A 22,327-nucleotide genomic window follows, 5' to 3' on the forward strand; every position below is an offset into this window, starting at 1 on the left:
TAGAAGGACTGCCCGTTAACCTTTGGGGGCGAGATGTTTTAACACAAATGGGGGCTTTAATGTGTAGTCCAAATGAAAATGTTACCGCTAATATGCTTCAACAGGGCCACCTGCCGGGCAGAGGTTTAGGCAAACAACAACAAGGCATCACATCTCCAATTACTTTAACTGTTAATCAGGACCGAAGGGGCTTAGGTTTCCCTTGATGGCCACTGATCAGCCTGTGCCCCATGCGGAAAAAATAAAATGGAAATCAGATGCTCCCGTGTGGGTGGATCAGTGGCCTTTACCGCAGGAAAAGATAAAAGCTGCACAGACATTGGTGGAAGAACAATTAACAGCAGGACACATAGTCCCTTCTAATTCTCCTTGGAATAGTCCTATTTTTGTTATCAAAAAGAAATCTGGGAGATGGCGGTTGCTTCAGGACCTTAGGGCAGCTAATGCTACTATGGAAGTTATGGGGGCTTTACAACCGGGTCTACCATTGCCTGCTGCAATTCCAAAAGACTCTTATATTGCAATAATAGATTTAAAAGATTGTTTTTATACAATACCTTTACATCCAGAAGATTGTCCCCGATTTGCTTTCAGTGTTCCATCGGTAAATTTTAAAGAGCCCATGAAAAGATATCAATGGAGGGTTCTGCCCCAAGGGATGGCTAATAGCCCTACGCTGTGTCAACAATTCATTGCTGCCACTCTCAAAACAATTCGTAAGACATACAGTAGTTTATATATTATACATTATATGGATGATATTTTGATAGCTGGACCTGAGGAATTTTTGGTGATGCAATGTCTGGCAGAAATGAAAGAGCAGTTATCTGCCTTTGGTTTTATTGTAGCCCATGAAAAAATGCAATTTCAATATCCTTATCAATATCTAGGCTTCCAATTATACCCACGAAAAATACTTCCACAGAAAGTCACTTTGCGATTGGATTCTTTACGGACTTTAAATGATTTTCAAAAACTTCTAGGAGATATTAATTGGCTTCATCCTCATCTCCGCCTCACAACAGGAGACCTTAAACCTTTATTTGATATTCTAAAGGGAGATAGTTCCCCCACCTCCCAACGAGTGCTTACTCCCACAGCACGGCTGGCTTTAGAAAAAGTACAACAAGCCTTATCTCAGAGTTTTGTTTCTTATATTGACTATCATCAGCCTTTAATTCTTATTATTTTGGTTACAGACTATTTACCCACTGCTTTGTTGTGGCAAGAGGCTCCTTTACTTTGGATATATTTACAAGCTACTTCTAAAAAGAATGTTGTACCATATTATAATGCAATAGCTGAGATTATAGCTAAAGGGAGATTAGAATGTAGAAAAATATTTGGAATAGAGCCAACATGCATATGTCAACCATATACTAACAAACAGCTTATGTGGCTTCTATCTTTCACCGAAGATTGGCCTCTTGCATTAGCTTCTTTTTCAGGACAAGTTCATAATAATTATCCAGCAGATAAAGTATTGCAGTTTTTACGACAACATCCCTGTGTGTTCCCGCAAAATACCAGCTTTCAGCCTTTAGAAAATGCTGCCTTGATATTTACCGACAGTTCCAACACTGGTCAAGCTTCTGTAATTCGTGACGGTCACCGTACAGTTATTAACACCCCTTTTTCTTCTCCACAGCTAGTGGAATTAGCTGCTGTTGCGTTTGCATTACAGTCTACCTTGAATGTAGCGGTTAACATATACACCGATAGTAAATATGTGTTCTTATCAGTACCTCAACTAGAAACTTGTTCATTTTTTCCTGAGTCCTCTGCTGCTTCTCCTTTGTTTTCTCGCATATGCATTATCATTCGACAACGTACCTGCCCTTTTTTTATAGGTCATATCCGAGCACATTCTAACCTCCCTGGGCCTTTAGTAGAAGGTAATCGTTTAGCGGATGCTACTTTGCGCGTATATTCTATTGAGACAGCTACAAAAGATCATGCTTTACATCATTTAAATGCTCATACACTGCATTTGAAACACAAAATTACTCAAGAACAGGCTCGACAAATTGTAAAATCTTGTTCTACTTGCTCCATCCTGTTACCAGTACCTCATTATGGCATTAACCCTTGTGGTCTGTCTCCTAATCAACTGTGGCAGATGGATATCACCCATTTCCTGGAATTTGGTAAACAAAAATATATACATGTGTCCATTGATACCTGTTCTGGATTTATTTTTGCTTCCTTACATACAGGTGAAGCTACAAAACATGTCATCACCCACTGCCTGCAAGCTTTTGCTTCCCTAGGAACTCCAAAACAGATTAAAACGGATAATGGACCTGCTTATATTTCTGCTTCTTTTAAAACATTTTGTGCAACTTTTTCTATATCTCATGTTACTGGCATTCCCTATAATCCCCAAGGCCAAGGCATTGTTGAACGTGCACATAACACTTTAAAACAATGTTTAAATAAAATAAAAAAGGGGGACTATGGAGTTTCTGCCCATTCTCCTAATAAATGGCTTTCACATGCTTTATTTATTCTAAATTTTCTTATATTGGACAAAGATGGTCGTTCTGCAGCTGATCGACACTGGCATCCACAAACAGGGGCAAAAAGAGCAATGGTGAAATGGAGAGATCCTATCACCAATCAATGGAATGGACCTGATCCAGTACTGGTATGGGGACGAGGGCATGTTTCTGTTTTTTCCCAAAAGGATGATGCAGTGCGATGGCTTCCGGAGCGGTTGGTGCGACAGGTGGATACCCTCCCAGCGACGCCCCCTGACGGTGCTCCTTGGGGCGTTACTAACGATCGGAATTTTTCTGAAGACGAATGAATCCTGTCATTTATCCACAAACCAGGCCAATGTTACTATTTCTGTGGGCGCTCCAGTGATTCTAAATTGTTCTTGTGTGTATCCTAATGGGACTGGCCAAGCAGGGTTTGTGCAGTGGGTACATAACAATCAAACTGTGTTTCGTGTTGGAAAGTACATAGCCCGTGGGTGGTCCAATATGACCGATCAATCAAAGAGAAAAAATACTGATTTTAGTATAACAAAATTGGCCATTTTATCAGATGCAGGGGTATATTCTTGTCAATTTTGGAAAAAGAACTCCCCTAATGATGTCCTTAATGGAACTGTCAATGTAACTTTGTTTGTTAATGCTTCGTTTTCTATTGAATCTAGCAATTTTTGGTTGCACTTGGCCGCAACAACTAACACTTCTTCTTTTTGTGTTAATACAGCTGATTCTCCTTCCCATCTTCTTATCAATAATCTTATAGGGATACCCTCCTCTAGGGAGGAGTTTACTAATATAACAGGCCTTAATATAACTTCCCTTGAAATAGATAATGTTACTCGCTTACTATTTACTGTACCATGGCAACTCAACCGCACTAACTACAGGGAATTTCATTTGTTAAATGGGACACGGGCTCCTAAGGGATGGGTTTTTTTATGTAGCCAATATGCCTTTACATCGCTAGCCCCTGATGATTTCCGCAACTGTTCCCTTGGCCGTGTAGCCCCGATGTTGACATCTGTATTTCCAAAGACATGACAGCGGCATGCATTACCTGAGAATTGCAATGGCAACGTCATCCTAATAGGAGAAGACACTGCCCTTGCCATGGCTGTATCAGTAGTCAGTGTTCCTGGACTGGCTTTTGGAAATAACTGTGGACTGCGAAGGCTTGCATGCCTAGTGACTAGAACAATTAATCTTACTGCTACTGCACTGTCCAATATAGCCGAAGAATTGGATCAAGTTCGTTCAGGAGTGCTTTTAAACCACGCAGCTATCGATTACTTGCTGTTAAAAGATCATATAAGCTGTAAATCTGTACCTGGGGGGTGTTGTTTTAATATTACTGACAATGTGCCATATATAGAGTCTGTCATTGATAAACTTAAGACTGAAATGCAACATATGTTTATTACTAACCCCATAACATTTGGAGGGTTTCAATGGATTCATTGGTTATTAATGCTGGCTGGACCGTTACTGCTCTTCCTACTTTGTATGGGATGTTTTCCGTGTGTTCTGCATTTTATGCTGACTTCGCTACAGTCTGTATGGACTGACATTCATCATTTAAAACTTCGTACCAAACCTCCTTTGTAATCAAAAATAATTGATATTTGGCTGTATGTTTCATCTCTCACCTAATGTTGGGCTGGAATGGTACTCAGAGACGGGTAAGACGCTCAGCATCCTGTACCAACCTAAGACAGGGCTCTAGGCCAAGCTGCCAGAGTTACTGATGACGGGTAAGGACAGAGATGACTGAGGGCAACCTAAGACAGAGGCCATTCTCAAATTAAATAAAAAAGGGGGAGATGTAGGCAGCCCATAAAACAGTCCTAGACAAGTCAAGGTCAGTCTTGGCTTGTGGAATTCCTGGGAGGAGAAAAAGCCACCTGTTCCCATGCTCCAGGAGAATGATCAAACAAGAACACTCCGCCAAAATTATCTATGTTATAACTGTGTTGCAGAAAAGCCTGATAAGTTGCTTGCCTTTATTGTTCACTTCTGTGGCCTTGGGCTGCAGCTGGTTATGTATAAAATATCGCTGAGATGCTGGAATAAACGAGCCTTGATCAGACTTTTGTCTTGGCTCCATTCTCTGCACCCTTGTCCCTCTTTTCATTCCCACTCCCTCCTTCAGGTTCTGTTCGACAGGTGCGGCTGGCCCACATCAGCAGGGGTTCAAACACTTGGGCCACCTTCAGCTACTTTCCCAAGACACTTAGTGGGCTGCTACATCAGAAGTGAAGCACATGGGACTCAAACTGGTGCCTTTATGGGATGTTGGCATCCCAGGCAGCAGCATTACTCATTACACCACAAAGCCCTCCAGATACCCTCCTCCATTTATAAACCTTAACAAGATAGTAAGGATTTTAAGAAATAGGAGTAAATTTTTTTTAAAAAGATATCAAAAGTCACCGTATTTTGTAAACCAATATACCATAACACAGATATTTCATCATGGGGAGAACTTCCATATAAGTTAAATAAGACTAATCAGTATTGCAAAAATCGTATCAATGAATTTAAAAATTCCACAAGCAAAATTTCTAACTCAGACTTAGAAAATTCTAGACATTCAAGGAAGGTTGTTCCTCATTTTCCCAGACTCATCCAAAGTAGCAGTAAACAGAGAATATAGTTGAATTTCCTTTTAATTCATTGCTTTATATTAGTGACACACTCAGATCATGTGGAAGGAACTTAGCATAAATCATTAATAAGAGATACAGGTATTTAAAGCAAAATATGAAAACAGAAGAGATCAACAAACAAGATACATTAGAAAATGCAAAGATGATTTAACATTCCAAAATAATCCAAGTAAATGATTCATGTGTAAGAAAAATATAAAGTAAATCCCATGATCGTTGAGATTAAATGTTGAAAAGCTTTTAATAAAAAAGCTTTTAACCATAAAAAGAACAGAAAAACAATAGCAAATCCCTAATTGTAATTAAGACTCGCTACAGAGAAGTAATAATAAACAGCATAATTAACACAGAACACTAAACGATTATTCCCTGGAAATAATCTTTGACAAGGCTTTCTCCTCTCTCTTTCTTCAACATTGTCCTGGATGCATAATTAGGGAAATTAAACAAACAAAAAAATGTAAGGTATAGGGTCAGCTTTTAAGAAATAACTCTTAATGTATGTTAATGATACTAGTATACATAAAATCCAACACAAGCCAAAACCAAATATGAGCTGATAGGTGAATTAAGCGAAATTATTGGGTACAGGATCAACACAATCAAGTGGGTTACCAGGTCCCCATATAAAGCAAAAAGAAAACAATGGTAACAAAGTAGAACCCAGAAAGTGAATATCTGTATGAGAAATACTCTTCAAAGCCATACTTAACAAAAATCAAATGACCTAACAGACAAATAAGCCAAGAACACAAAGAGAAAAAGGCCCAGAATCCAGTAAACTGTAACTCACTGGAGGATTATGGCAAGCTCCAGTTTTAAGGTCTGAACAGGATCTCAGGAGATGGGACCCTGGGGGCGGGGCAGCGCCCCCCGCTGTCGGGAAGGCCAAGTTTCAGGCCTGAGGCCAAGACCCGCCTCTCACTCCCCCCACCCGGCGCAACCCCAAGGGCCCGCCCTCAGGCTAGGGACGATGCTGATTGGGTACGTCCTCTGTGACGTCATGCAGCCTCTGTGACTGTTGAATCAGGCGCGCCATGGCAACTGGGCAGACCCCGGAGGATCCTCTTCCTGTTGCAGCGGAGTTCAGCTTCCGGTTCTGCTCCCAGATCCCTGGTAGGCTCAGAGGCTTCTACCCTGAAATCCCATCAGCGCAGGGCCTGAGAGGACGCCCGGAGTTCCTGGACGCCGGCAGCGGGGAGTGTGAGGTCCCGGGCCCACAGGAGGGGAGGAGGCGGGCAGCTGGGACCCTGGTGTGCGGCCCTGTCTCAGCGTGCAGCGACTCCGCCTGAGCCCGGCCTCACCTCTCCAGGTTGTGTGGGGAGAAGGAGAATCTGAACCTCACGCGTGACCTCATTTCCTTGAGTTGAGCACTGGGGTCTCAGGTCCACAGCTTTCCCTAGGGTCTGAGTCAGCGTTTTGTTGATATGACGGAACAGCAGAGACTCAGTGGTGTATTTACCACACGCATTTGGGCCAAGGACGAGGGCCAGGGTGTGGGGACGGAGTTTCTGCTGGGGAGGCTTGGGATGGCACAGATCCCACGTGGACAAATGGAGTGTGGGGGAGCCGACCCCAGGTGGTGTGAGCACCAAGACCTGGAGCCTGGGGAACCTGAGTGTGGGTTCAACAGGCTGCCTCCCAGAGCTCATTCCATTCGTGTCTTTTGTAGAAATTTGCTTCCGTTTATTCACAGTCTGTCCACTTGTGTAGGAACTGTGTGCCATGATTTGAATGTTACCCTGCGGTTTTCTCTGATGGAACCTGAGTTTATTCAGTGATAAGATTTGTAGAAGGAAAGAGGATCTTTTGTTTCCTGCTAAGTTTGATTAATAATGTAAACACTAATGGAATGGTAAATAAATGGGCCTAAGTCAGTTCAGCGGTATTTTTTTATTTAAGATTTATTTGTTTATTTGAAAAGCAGAGTTACAGAGAGGCAGAGGTGGAGAGAGAGAGAGCGAGAGAGAGAGGTCTTCCATCCATTGCTTCACTCCGCAGATGGCCAGTGGCCAGAGCTGTGCTGATCCAAAGCCAGGATCCAGGAGGTCCTTCCTTGTTTCCCAGGGGGGTGCAGGGCCCCAAGAACTTGAGCATCTCCCGCTTTGCCAGGCCATAGCAAAGATTGGGATGGGAAGTGGAGCAGTGGGATGGGAACCGGCTCCTATATGGGATGCTGGCAATGCAGGCGGCAGCTTTATCTGCTGTACTGCATTGTTGGCCCCAGGGATCTTCTTGATCTCTTCTACCTCTGCCCCCACAGGTGAATGAGTCTTTAATGTCTTTGTGTGTGTGTGTGGCTTACTATTACTCTCAGCAGTGAGTTTTTCTTGGTATATTTTGTGATATTTGTGATAATATTTTACTTAATTTTTTCTCATGTGTTACTGCACAGTAATTTTTTAAAATAATGCAAAAATGTTGTTAGGTTATAGGTTGTGAATAAATTCTACTTCTATAGGCAGTGTTAGTGGAGTACAAGGATTAAGTATGTAACTTCTCATGCTTATGCACTTACTTAGTTTTTGACTTCCCAGCACTTAAATGTACCTTATTTATTTACTCCACCTGGTGTTTACTGACATTTCTGTTTGGTAACATATTCCTAGTTACTAATGACCACTGGTTGAGTATTTGTACTGTTGATCTATTTGTACTGATTACAAATGGTGGATTTGTATTTTTGCTTGGAGTTATGTAAGTTTTCTCTTACATATCTTTAATGCTCTATTTAGGGACACTGGTAGGAAGCCTTGTAATGCCTTCTTAGAGAGCTGTCTGTTGTCTTACTGTGTAAGGCTTGCAATAGTCTGACCTAAATTCTGATTAGTCTGAAATGAAAGCTGTTTTTCTACATTTCATTGGATTGGTATTGTAATGGACTATTTTTCTGCATATTTTTATTTTTAAGCAGTTGTGTATATGTGTGTCTTAAGTTGAAAAGAATGGAATTTGGAAATATTTATATAATTTAAATGAACAAAGCAAGACAATTAGCATATCCATTATGTTATGTACCTATTTTACATGATGAGAATACTTAAAAGTCTAAACTCTTATTTATTTTTCTATTGTAGAACACATTGTTATTAACTATTCTCACCATGTGGCACAACAGATCTCTTGAATGTATTCCTACTATGCAAACCAATGTGTTTGGCCATGATGACTTCAAATCCCCTTCATGTGTCTATATTTAAATGGTTTTCCTATAGACAGCACAAAGTTGGGTCTTGGTTTTATTTTTCCCATGTCAATCTCTATCTGTAGTGCATTTAGATCATGCACATTTAAAGTGATTATTGATGTAAGTGGGATAGTATGCAATGTGGTTGCAATTCTTTTATTCTTTTTTAAAAAGTCTTATTTATTGATTTTTGTTTATTTGAAAGGCAGAGAGACAGAGGGAGGGAGATCTTCCATTGGCTGTTTCACCCCCTTTGGGAAAAAAAAAAAACCTACAACAGCTGCAACTCAGCCAGATTGAACACAGGAGCCAGAAAGACCATCCTGGCCTTGCACACGTATGGCAGGGACCCAATAACTTGAGCCATCACCTACTGCCTCCCAGGGGGTGCATTCACAGGAAATTGAATCACAAGTGGGGTTGTTGAACTCAAAGCTCACACTCTGATATAGGACATGGTTATCAAAACTGGAGTGTCAATTTGTTAAGTCAACAACAGGAGTCATTGTGCACTTACTCCTCATGTAGGATCTCTGTCCTTAATGTGTTGCACAATGTGAATGAATGCTATAACTAGAACTCAAACAGTACTTTACACTTTGTGTTTCTATGTGGGTGCAAACTGTTGAAATCTTTATTTAATTTATACTAAATTGATCCGTATATAAAGATAATTGAAAATGAATCTTGATGTGAATGGAATGGGAGAGGGAGTTGGTGATGGGAGGGTTGCGGGTGGGAGGGAAGTTATGGGGGGGGAAGCCATTGCCAAATGCCCATGCTGATTCTTGTTTTAAACATTTTTTGTAATCTTATTTTATATTTTAAAATTTTTTATTCATTTATTTAATTCATTAAAGGCAGAGATACAGAGTGATCTGCCAAGTGCCAGTTCACTCCTTAAATTTCTGCAAGATGGGGCCAACACTGTGGCATACCAGGTAGAGCTGCCACTGTTAGTTTATTAGTTGCTGTTAATAGTCCCAGTGATCTATTATATTCCTGTGATATCAATTATCTCTGTTTTTTAAAAGATTATATTTATTTGGGTGACAATTATAGACAGAGAGGGAGAGAGAGAGAGAAAGGTCTTCCATCTCCTGCTTCATTCCCTAAATGGCTCCAAGGGCTGGAAGGTGGTCTGATCCAAAGCCAGGAGCCAGGAGCTTCCTCCAGGCCTCCCATGTCAGTGCAGTAGCCCAAGGACTTGAGCCATTTTCCACTGGTTTCCTAGTCCATAAACAGAGAGCTGGATTGGAAGTGGAGCAGCCAGGTGACAAACAAGTGTCAATATAAAATGCTGGTGCTGCAGGTGTAGTCTTAGGCCAGTGTCGCACAGTGCTGGCCCCCAGCCATGGCTTTTAATTTCTGTGTGTGTCTGATAATTGTGGGGGCCTTCTAGTTGGCTATAGGAAATATAAGCAGAGATAAGAGTGCATTGCTTTGCTAAGGTGGCCATAACATAAAACTGTAGAATATGGGGCTTGAATCAGAGCAACATATTTCTCCTAGTTCTAGATTAAATAATTGAGAGCAAGATGATAATGGGTTTGGTTGCTCCTGAGACCTCTCTTTGGTTACCACATAGCCACCATGTTGCTGCACCCTTACATGGTATTTCCTCTGTCTGTGTGCATCCCTCCTTATAAGAACAGTGATCAGTTTGAATCAGGGCTTCAGGCTTATGATATCATTTGATGTCAATTATCTGTTTAAAGTCGTATCTCTAAACAGTGTCACATTGGATGTCAGCATTGCCTCGGTAACATGTTAAGGACAAATAGATTTTTTTGTTGGTTTTGTTCTATTTAGAAATCAGAATCTAAAATAATATATATTGTTTCTAAATATCCAGATTGCAAATAATAGGATTAATAAGCTTTATTAACTAGAATAGGAATCTTGAGGGGCTGGTGCTGTGGCTCAGCAAGTTAGAGCCACAGCCTGCAGAGCCAGCATCTCATATGGGCAACGGGTGCAGTCCTGGCTGCTACACCTCCAGTCCAACTCCCTGTTAATGCTCCTTGGAAAGCAGCAGAGGACAGCCCAAGTGCTTGGGCCCTTGCACTCACATGGGATACCCAGAAGAGCCTCCTGGTTGCTGGCTTCGGGCCAGCTCAGTCCTGGCTGTTGTGACCCTTTGGGCAGTGAACCAGCAGATGAAAGATCTCTCTCTGTCATCTCCCTCCTCTTTCTCTGTAACTCTGCCTTGGAAATAATCTTTTTTTAACAAAAGGAATCCTGAATGTTCTCAGTGTATGTTAGACTCTATTAATTCACCACCTTATTAATAGATATTAGACTATCACCTATTATACAGTCTGAGTATCTATGCTTCACTAAATTACATATGTTAAGGTCATTACCACCTTCCTACACATCATTCTAAGCCTTAGATAATCTTTCTTCATAATTCATAACAAAAGGTACATGTATCTCAGTGATCAGGAAAGCATTTAAAACAATTTTGTAACAATTAATTCTTTATGGCATGATTAACTTATTAGATGGTGTCCAAAAAATGAGACATTATAGGGAAAACCATGGCTTAGGTATCAATAACCCCAATTTAAATTTCAGCCTTGCCTATTTCTTGCTATTTTTTAATTTTTTTTTTCTTTTTCACAGGCAGAGTGGATAGTGAGAGAGAGAGACAGAGAGAAAGGTCTTCCCTCCAATGGCCGCTGTGGCTGGCGCATCTCGCTGATCTGAAGCCAGGAGCCAGGTGTGTCTCCTGGTCTCCCATGTGGGTGCAGGTCCCAAGCACTTGGGCCATCCTCCACTGCCTTCCCGGGCCATAGCAGAGAGCTGGCCTGGAAGAGGGACAATTGGGATAGAATCCGGTGCCCCAACCAGGACTAGAATCCAGTGTGCTGGCACCACAAGGTGGAGGATTAGCCTGTTAAGCCACGGCGCCAGCCTATTTCTTGCTATTTTACCAAGAGTAAAGTGTTTATCTTCTCTGAGACTGTTTGTTCTTTACATAAATCACAAAATGCTTGTCATTAAAAAATATTGAAGTGTGGAAACTGCAGTACATCATAGCTGTTCAATACGTTTCTTTATATTATCTAAACTTTCATTATCCCTGTTGATATTTTTAAAGCTGATGACATCAGAATACCGTTTTTCAGAAGCTGTTGTAGATGCTCTCAAAAGTGCTTTTATACAAACTCTCAGCACCACTGAGACACATACCCACTGGGATTTCTTTTCTAGCTATATTGTTATTAAGCCCTGCCTTCTTGCTTTAGATTAATGAAGGACTTTTCAGTAAGAAATAAAGAGAAGTGGTGCGGGGAATAAAATTTTTTTAATTTGCACATCTCTTTAATCATTATGTAAGGTTCACACTTGAAATACAAGGTTAATAAGATCATACTTTCTGCCAATCCATGTATCATTTGTTCTCAAATATTAGCTCTAAAAAGAAATATACCTTTTAATTCCAGTCTCCAGAAAATTTAACTAAAGTGTATGTATACATGATACACATAATAAAAGTGTGTATATACAGGTTATATTTTAATTAATTGAACTTTTATTTTTTTTCAATTAAATAAAAAATTTTAAAAAGTGCAGCTGGCGCCATGGCTTAACAAGCTAATCCTCCACCTTGTGGCACCGGCACACCGGGTTCTAGCCCCAGTCAGGGCACCGGATTCTATCCCGGTTGCCCCTCTTGCAGGCCAGCTCCCTGCTATGGCCCGGGAAGGCAGTGGAGGATGGCCCAAGTGCTTGGGCCCTGCACCCGCATGGGAGACCAGAAGAAGCACCTGGCCCCTGGCTTTGGATCAGCGTGATGCACTAGCTGCAGCAGCCATTGGAGGGTGAACCATCGGCAAAAAGGAAGACCTTTGTCTCTCTCTCTCTCACTATCCACTCTGCCTGTCAAAAAAAAAAAAATTGAGAAGTGAAATTAGGGCTGTTGGTAGGTTTTAAGCAGGGTTTTTTATGTTCCATTTTTAAAAGATCACATACATTGTTGAGACTAGACAGAAGAGGGGTAAGTGTAAATGGTAATACCAGTTAAGAGATAGTAGAAGTTCTTCCAGAGAGAGCTAATGGTATCTTGAACCAGGGAGGAGATCCTCACTGTATTTGCAATATATTAAAAAAAAAAAAAAAAAAAAAACTCAATCTTAAGATTAGTGAGTGATTTTATGTTACAGAATAGTCACACTTAAATATGACTTCTAGGTTTTTATATTGGGCTGGAAGGTGGTTTTAGTTGCCTTAATAAGGGAAAACATAAAGAAGAGTAAAGTTAGATAAAGTGATTAGGAATTATCTAGTAGAGTAGGAAGTTGGTAACATTGGTGCAAATGAGGGCTATGAAAAGAACCAGACTTTACAAGAAGAGGGAGAATATTTTCAAGGTAATTGGAAAGATGCTTCCATGTATTTGATTTGGAAGAGTGAAAAAATTGGGGAGAGGTGAAAAAAATGTGGACAGTTCTCACCTTATGAGGGTTCAATTATGGGTTTTTCTACTTTATGGTAAGGCAAACATGATATATATTCAGTAGAAGTTATTGCAGTTTTTCATTTGGTTTTTTCTTAGGATATTAACATGTGCAGTTCTGGACAATAGCAGCAAATCACAGCTCCCCATGAGCCACATGTACACAGAGGGAAACAACTGATTCTTTACAGTGTGTTGTGTGAAGCTATAATGTTCAGTAAGACAAATGCACTCACTGACTTTTCCTTTAGTTGTTTTTTCAGAGTTTTTAAAGAACCCAACTAGGAAAATTGACAACAAAAGATAAAGCCACATAGTCAGAGACCAAGTGGCATGGGATGAGCTAAAAACCGGGCCCCTCTATGTCTTCAGAGCTGCTGGTTTAAGGTTGAGATTTCTGAGTATGTTGGCTTGAATAGCAAGAGTCAGGTTATTTCTCTCTCTCTCTCTCTCTCTCTCTCTCTCTCTCTCTCTCTCTCTCTCTCTGTGTGTGTGTGTGTGTGTGTGTAAAATATAAAATATCTTGTATTGAAATAAAGTGGGTTGACAACATGGGGGTTAGGCCCACTTCTTTATTGGACCAGCCTCCCTGCAGGCTCACTAGCTTGAACAGCATGGAACCCTTGGATCTGTCCAGCCTCTGCTGGGAGGGGGAGTCGATATTAAATGCTAGCATCATGGTAGGTAAAGGACAGAGGCATGGGGATAGTCACCAGTTGATTAAGAGCCTCCTGTACCCTGTGGTCCAGACCCTCGCATTACCTGCCTGCTTCTTCCTTGTTCTGGAGTGGTGGACTTGCGTCTTTGGATAAGGTGTTTTTTTTGTTTGTTTGTTTGTTTTTTGCTTCTTTTCTAGTTCTTTTATTTCTTGTCAAATTGCAATTTCTTGTAGGTTGCTTTGATTTGACCTTCACCCTTCACCTTCACCAACCCCAGTTCTTGGGAAATGTTGTCTGGGACTTTGCCTGCAGCAGGGTTACTCTCAGATGACAACCTGTTCTACTCTTGTAGTCCTCCTCTTGCCTTCCTGCCTTGATCAGGGGAGTAGGAGACCCTGTATTTCCAGGGTGTGCTTGGAGGGAACATTTCCCCCTGGCAGGGTATGGGAGTTCTAAACTAGAAAAATTTTTACACACACACTCTCTCTCTTTCATCCTTTCAAATACATACATGTTATAAAGTCCTAAAGGTAAACCTTAGACTTTAGTCTAAGCAAGCATTCTTTCAGCACTCGAGGCCTTGGCTTGTGTGGGCAGCCCGTTATCTCACACCTGTCTGTGATTGTAACCCAAGCTCTGTATATGCCCTTGAAAATCAAAGAAATTATCATTAGAAAAAATAGACAACAGACTATTCATTGTAAGAAGAAAGAATCATTCTGTGACATGATATAAAAATAAAGTCTGGTGCTCAAAAGCCAGAGCCATGCCATCAGCCTTGCTGTGAGTGTGTCTCTCATTTCTTCAAGCACCAACACCTCTCACACGTTGGGGCCTCTGGACTGGATGGAGCTGGTCTGTGGCAACATGGACAGTCTAGTCTTGCAATATGATTTCTAGTAGGTTTCAGATCATGGGGTAGCAACTCAATCTGTAAGAGATTAATGCTGGAGACTAAGGTCCAAGATACGGTTGCTCAACCATGTCTATGTGGCCAAACTTGAAGAAAGACTTTACACACAAGATCAGGTGAGATTGTTCATGTTTAGTGGCTATTGTCACACATTGTGATTGGGAGAAATAGGTAATGACTAGAGGACTAAAGGAAGAGAAATGCTGGCAGTACACGCTGGATGGATTATGGACCTTACTCTGTGAATCTACTTCCTGAGAGCATCATAGTGGTAGTAATGAATAGGAACATGAGCAAGAAGACTGTTCTGAATTAATCCCATTATGGAGTAACTGAAAATGACAATCATAATGAAACACCACTTTACATCAATTACAGTGCCCATTATGGGAAAAAAAATGTGTTGACAAGGCTGGAGAAGAATATTGTTTGCTGCTGGTGTGAATGTACACAAAATATTTGTATTCTTCCTACTTATTTCATAGAACATTATGTCTTCAACATCCATTCATGTTGTAGTGTTTATCAAAATTTTATCAAATTATCAAAATATCACAGTAATATTCCATTGTATGTGTCTGTTATTTGAATATCATTTATTGGGGACAATTATCAATTTGAGATATTAAAGAGAGTGGAAAGTTAATCTGATTTGTATTTAGGGGAGGTTAAGAGGTGAAATAAGATTGGATGAAGTCATCAGGGTGGATCTCTCAGATTGGCTGAATACTGGTGACTTTAAAAGACACCAAAGAGGCACTTGCATGCTCCCTTTCTCTTGCCACGTGAAGCCCTGTGCTTCCCTCCGGACTTTGCCAATGACAATGCCATCCCTAGAAGCAGCCCTTCAGTACTGTTGTCCATGTAGGCTCCATCATTTTAAAATTTTCTACTTATTTATTTTATTTGAAAGGCAAAAGAGACAGAAGGAGTGACAGAGACAGACATACGACTGTCAGTTTATTTACTCCCCACACAACCAGCAATGCCAGGCCTGTCCCAGGATGAAGCCAGGTGTCTAGAATTCAATCCAGGTCTCCAACATGGGTGACAGGAACTCAAGGACTTGAGGAAACACCTGACAACAACTAGTGTTTGCATTAGCAGGAAGCTGGGATTGGAAGCCCACTCCAAATGGGTTCACATGAGGCAAGAAGAATAACTCAAATTTACTATTGATTTAATTTTTATTTGAAAGGCAGAGAGAGAAGAAAAGATCTTCTATTCCATGATTCACTAGCCAGATGCTCACTTCAGCCAGAGCTGTGCCAGGAGAAATCCAGGTGTCTGAAATTTCATTAGTGTTCCTAAGTGGGTGGCAGGGACTAAAGCAATTACATTATATGCTGCCTTCCAAGATGAACATTAGCAAGAAGGTGGGTGATGTGGAGATGATCAAGGACCCAAATCAGGTACTTTAATAAGAAGAAACCCAGGCCTCCCCTGGCCGCGGGCTCCTTGTGTGAGATTCCACCACCCGGTGGTCCTGCCAGGCCCCAGGGTCCTGTAGGGCTGCGGTCAGGAGCCAGGCACAGGACGGCTCCAGACGTCTGGGGAAGAGTCGGGCGCCAGAGCTGTGTGGAGTCAGCGCTCCTGGGCCCCGGCCCTCAAGGACACAGAGCCCAAAGGGAGGACCTCTCAGGGTGCCAGGGTCAGGGCGGACTCCCAGGGGGAGGGCCTTAGACGCTGGGGCTCTGAGGGGTGAACAGGAGTTTTCTGGGTTGGAGAAGAGGGGGCAGCGATGGCACACACACAGGTCAGAAGAGGGCAGACGGCACGGCTGGGTATGGCCCCATCGATGTGTCCTGCGAGTGTGGGAGGGAGGTATTGTTCCAGCGGTCCCTTTGCGGCCTCAGCCACACGAAGCCCGGAGACCCGGCCATGGAGCATGGGGGGAAGGCTGGGTTCCCGGGTAGCCAGGCAGGGTTAGGCCCCACACTTCCGGCCATGTTCCCCGGGGGCCGTGCCCCCGCGGCTCAGCCATGCTAGGCCTCATCAGGCTGATCCCGTCACGGCCCGCCCCCACCCCACACCTGCGGGGCCCAGGGCCAGCCCCACTCACCCGGCATGAAACTAGGAACCAAGAGAGACGCCACCGCTCTGCCATGCACACGCAAACCCACACACGCACCGCAGCTACAGGGCTGCGGGGCCCCACCCGCCCACCCAGACCTTCCCTGAAGGCCTCTTTCCTGCCCTCCTGTCTCACCTGTATGCCTCCTCCTCTGAGCAGCCCTCAGGCCTGCACACACACACACGTACCCCGGCATGGCGGCCTCGTCTCGGTCCGGGTTCTCGCATGGCCAACACTGAACCGGCCTCCCCTGTGTTTCAGAGCCTGTGCCCTCATGGGGTGATGGCCCCCAGCCCTGTGGCCCCTGCCCTGTGGGCCCCTCCCTTGCCCGTTCTATGCTCTGGGGTTCCCTGTCCCCCTCCTCACACCGGGCCCTGGGCCTCTCTGCTCCCAGCCCCGCCTGGGGCTCCAGGGGGTGGGGGTGCAGTCCCCCGCTGAGCCCCCTTTGTGCTGTGTGGCCTGGGGCGAGGGGCTCTGCCTCTGAACCCGAGCTTCCTGCCCTGGATAGGTGGAGCCCAGGAGACTGGGGCGGAGCCGAGGAGGCCAGGGGAGGGGCCTAGGGGACTGGGGCGGGGGCCAAGGAGACTGGGCGGGGCCAAGGAGACTGGGCGGGGTCCTTGGCTGAAAGAGGCTGAGAAGGAGCCCAAGAGGGTGGAGCTGTGACCAAGGCGACTGAGCCCCGCCTGGGACCCCCACATCCCGCACCAGGGTGCGGCTTCCATCTGGGCTCCTCCACTCCCTCCGCCCAGGTCCTGCTAATGCGCCCCTGGGGAGGCAGCAGGGGGCGGCTCCACAAAGCCCCAATCCGGCTGTGGAAGAGGGGGCGTTGGGCATGGGGCTTTGAGGGGTGGGCAGGAGCTTCCCTGGCCACCTGTACCTAAGCCCCAGGCGGCCACCTCCACCGAGCTGACCCTCGAGCCGCTCTCGTGTCCAGGAACGTCCGTCCTGAGCTCAAAGCCACAGGGACTTCCCTGGGTCACGGGGACGCGGTGCCGCCTCCCTTCACCCGGAGACACCGGGCAGGGGCTGTGGCCTGGAGCAGCAGGGCGGAGGCAGCTGGGGGTGCTGGTCTGCCGCCCCTCCCACAAGAGGCGACCCCCAGGCTGGCCCCCGGCTCCGGGAACAGATGCACCGCCACATGTTCCTGGTTTGCCCCAGATGTGCTGCAGCTGCCATGGCCCCCTCCTCCCACCCGCCCGTGGGGGAGGGGCAGCATCTAGTGGCTGCAGAGTCTGCCTTGTTCCATGGAGCCACGGAGTCTCGCCGTGGGCAGGGCCCGTCCCTCAAGGGCCCTAGGTTTCCCCATCCGTGGAACCCCAGGGAATCCCCAAGGGGCCGCCCGCAGATGGGGAAACCGAGGCCGGGCGCGTGCGTCCGTGTAGTGGCAGCCGCCCCGGGGCTGCGGGAAGGGAGAGGTCCCCTGAGCCCCAGATGTCCCGGCCCAGTAGACAGGGGAGCAGGGCAGCTTCCTGGGGGAGGGGTTTCGGAGGCAGGGCGCTGCGGGACATGTAGGAGTTCTCTCCCTGGGAGCAGTCACGGTGGCCGGCCTGCCTGGGGGGTGTTCCCTGGGGAGGGGCTCCAGGGTGTCCCCCGGCCTAGGGGAGGCAAAGTCCGCCCACACCAGCGAGGAAGCCGTGGATCGGCAGGACCTGCCCAGCCCCAGTTTCCCCTCCCGCTCCGCCCCAGCACTCGGGATGCCACGGGCTCCAGCCAGAAGCAGAGATGTGGCCCAGACGCCTCTAGTGGGCAATGCCCAGGTGGGCGTGCCCGTGCCTTGGCTCCCCGGGCCCCCACGGTGACCCCCACATGGAGAGGCCTTTGCTACGCAGGCTTGTCAGCCCTCCCCGCCGTAGCTAGGGGGGTCTCTCGGTCACTCTCACCCCTGGCAGTGGTGGGCAGCCGCGGCCCGAGGCGCCCTGTCCCCTGACGAGGGCGTTTCCCGCTCCAGTCTTGGACAAACTTCACAGGCCTGGGCCTGGACCTCTCCGTCCGTTCAGTGAGGACCCGGGAGTCAGCGGCACCTGGGGGCTCCCGTCGGGTTGCCAGGTTCCCTCTGCGAGCAGTTATGGACTGGGGTTGGGCACAGGGTGCGGGGTCGGCCCCAGGCTCGGGGAGGAAACGCCCCCTTCCAGAGCCTAGGCCTGCTGCCCCAGGGCCTCTGCACGCCCGGGTCTGGTGCCCCAGGGAACAGGGACCCTGGGTGTGGGGTGGACATTAGCCCGGCGGCTGAGACCCCTGCACCCCACACCTCCAGCCCCAGCTCTGCCCCTCATCCCAGCTCCCTGCGAATGCACGCCGGGGAGGCAGCGGTGATGGACCAGGAGCTGGGGGTCCCTGGCGCCCATGGGAGCCCCGGGTGGAGCTCCTGGCTCCTGGCTCCAGCCCGGCCCAGCCTTCGTCGTTGGGGGCATTTGGGGAGTGACCCAGCAGGTGGAGAGCTGCTCCCGCGCCCCGCATTCGCGGGGATAAGGGTACCAATGAGGGGAGGGGGGAGAGGCGGGTCCAGTCCCTGCCCATGCAAATCGTGCGCAAGTGAGATGCAAATGTATGCAAACGAAATTCAGCTGGCATGCACAGATAAGCGCGTGCCCGCGGTGTGCGCATCAGGGCGCCCCAGCATCTGCCTGGGCTTGCAGCGCCGCGTGTAAATACGTACGCCCGTCCGGCCGCCAAGCTTCATGGCCGACACTAGGCGGCCAGACAGGGAATGCAAACGGTGCGCTCCCCGCGCAGAGTGCCGGCCCCTGCGCTGGCCTGCGGCTGGGGGAGGGGCGGAGGTCAGGGGCGACTTCCCGGAGGAGGCGCTGCGCGCGGGGAATGGGAATGAGGAGGGAGGGAAGGCAAGGCCGCTGGAGAAGCCCGGCGAGGGGCTCGCCTTGCTCAGAGGCTGGGGAAGGGGCGGGAAGGCCCCCAGGGCCTCTCTGGGCAGGGAACAGAGCCTGCCTCCTGGGGCACCCCGGCCCCACAGCGCCATCTGCTGGGGACGCTCCTGCTGCGGGCAGCAGGCTGCAGCCGCACTGTTGCTAGGAGACCCGGAGCTTGGTCCAGCCTCGGGCCTAGCACTGGTGCTGGGCAAGCGCCTACCTTCTGTCATGCCTGGACTCTGTCATCAGCTCCTGGGGGAAGCACCCTGGAGCCACTCCCTCCCCCCATCGGGTGGCTTCCCTGCACCCTGGCACACAGCCCAGCACCCCGCAACCTGGCTCGGTGGTTCCTTCCTGCATCTCCCTTGGGCGCCATGGATCAGGAAGCAGGAGCGTCCGAAGCCAGGGGGCCCGGCTGTGTCCGCGGCGCGCGGCTGACCCTCCCCTGCCCGCAGGCCCAGCCTGCAGCGCTGGAAGGCGGCGGCCTTGGCCTGGGCGCTGTGCAGTTCTCTGCTGACCTTCTGGATGTGCCGAGAGGGCCTCGGACCCGCGCTGGCCCCGCTGCGCCCTCCGCTTGGGACCCTGGACGCCCGGATTGACCGCCTGGCCCAGTACCGGGCACTGCTGCAGGGCGCGCCGGACGCCTTGGAGCTGCGCGAGCTGACGCCGTGGGCGGGCCGGCCCCAGGTCCATGCCTTCCGGCAGGGCCTGGGCGGCGGCGCGCTCCCACGCTCCGGCGCTCGGTCATGCGGGCTGCCGGAGCTTGTCGTGTGCGTGAGCGAGCTGGGCCTGGGCTACGCGTCGGAAGAGATGGCGCTGTTACTCTACTGCGCAGGCGCGTGAGAGGCGGCCACCCGCGTCCACGAGCTCGGGCTGCGGCGCCTGCGCCACCAGTGGCGCACACAGCGGGAGCATGTGCGCGCGCAGCCCAGCTGCCGCCCGATGGCCTATGAGGAGGTGTCCTTCCTGGACCTGCACAGCCGCTACCACACGGTGCTCGAGCTGTAGGCGCGAGAGTGCGCCTGCGTGTGACCCTACCTCACCGGGCCCCGACAGGATGTCGCTATGGACTGCGCGTGGGCAGAGGAATGTCTCGCGGCCGGGGGACTCTCGCGATAACTGCCTTGAGCTAAAGCGTGGGAACTCCTCGGAAAAAAATTTAAAGGGCAGCCACTCCTCATTTTATACTCTGCATGTAAATACAATGTAGAATAAAGATTTAAAAGTGAGGTCATAGAAGTAACAGGATTTGACAACAGATGACTTTATTACATGAAAGAGGAAGGAGTCCAAGGAAAATAGTAATGCCTTATGCAAGCATAAAAGAAGAATGAATGCTATGGTTTTCATTTCAGATTTGCTGAGCTTGAGATGCCATTTGCAAAGCTACAAAGAATCTCTCAGTAGAGTAGAAAACATGGTCTAAAGTTATATTTAAGGCTTAAGCTGTAAGGAACAGGAGCAACAGATCACAGCCAGATATGTCAAGGAGGATTGCATAATGGGATAAATCAGAGACCACACGGTATAGTGAATGTGTTACCAGTAGAAAAATACAATTCCAGGAGAAACACAAGAAATAATAATAAGGTCAAGAGAGGAACAAACAGATAAGAATTTTCAAGGGACGATCATGTATACTAGTTTTAAATATGGCAAAGACAAAAAACGAGAGGTAACCATTTGGCCTAGTGCTTATTATATCAGTTAAGATTGTACCTTTGGGGCTGATGTTGTGGTGTTGTGGGTTAAACCACCAACTGCAGAGCTGGCATCCCATGTGGGCACCAGTTCACATCCCAACTGCTTTACTTCCAACCCAGCTCATGCACCTGGGAAAACAGTGTACAGTGGCCCAAGCCCTTGGGTCCCTGCACCCATGTGGGAGACATGGAAGAAGTCCCTGGCTTCTGGCTTTGGTCTGGTCCAGCCCTGGCCATTGTGGTCTATTGGTGAATAAACTAGCAAGTGGAAGATCTGTCTATCTCTGTCTCTCTTTCCACTCATCTCTCTGTAACTCTGCCTTTCAAATAAAATAAAAAAGCTTTAAAAGGTTTGGGCTTTTACTAGACTTTTTGCCTTCATATGCTTTCATGATGCTGAATATCCTTCTCTGGTTCTGTGTTTCAGTACATCCTTAGGTACATCATTTGTCACAGTGGATGAATGGCAACAAGTTCTTCCCATTTGTTTGGAAGCCTTTATTTCACCTCCACTTATAAGTGAGAGCTTTTCTGAGAATGATATTTTGGGTTGAAAGGGTTTTCATTTTGTTTTCCTTTTTTTATTTTTATTTTTGGACTTGTACCATTTCTCTGCATTCTCTCCTAGCTTGTAGGGTTTCAGATGAGATATCAGCTGATAATTTAACTGGAGATCTTTTGAAGCTAGGCTGGCATTTCTCTCAGGTACATTTTAGGAGCTTTGCTTTATGTTTTGCTTTTGAAAGTTTGACAATCATGTGTTGTGGTAGAGGACTTTTCTGACAATATGTATTAGTAGTTGTCTGTACTTCCTGTACTTGGGTGCTCAGATCATTCCCAGAAAAGCTCTCATTTGTAACCGAAGATGAACTTTCCAAACAAACCAATGGACTTAACCCTCCACTAAGTAAAACATTCGACAAAAAGTAAGAACAAAACAATAAAAAAATTGATCCTCTACGGTAGGGATAAAGGCTGTAAATATAATCAAATCTGAAAACTGCAGACTGCATTCTTATGACTGCTATATCATGAAGTTATCATCTCTCCACTGGTCAGCTGTTACCTACAAATATATTTCCTACCACTTTTGCATACTATGACTGTCAGCATTTCATTGTAGTTAAGAAGGTGAGCTCTTGAATTGTGTCTTCTTGACAAAATGATTTTGAGACTTTGGAAAACTAACTTAAAATGTGTGCGTTCATGATCAGTTCCATCAAGGAAGTAAAGCTAAGCACATGTATCTCAGGGTCACTTTGAGAGTTAAAGGAGCGGCTGTTTGCAGGTCCCAGAGA

General features: G+C 46.7%; 1 pseudogene; it reads left to right on the forward strand.

The window, feature by feature from the left end:
• The first annotated feature begins 19,700 nt into the window (after positions 1-19,700).
• Positions 19,701-20,358, forward strand: LOC133754066 (neurturin-like; annotated as a pseudogene).
• The last annotated feature ends 1,969 nt before the right edge of the window (positions 20,359-22,327 follow it).

Source organism: Lepus europaeus, chromosome Y (genome assembly GCF_033115175.1).
Source record: "Lepus europaeus isolate LE1 chromosome Y, mLepTim1.pri, whole genome shotgun sequence".
NCBI lineage: Eukaryota > Metazoa > Chordata > Mammalia > Lagomorpha > Leporidae > Lepus > Lepus europaeus.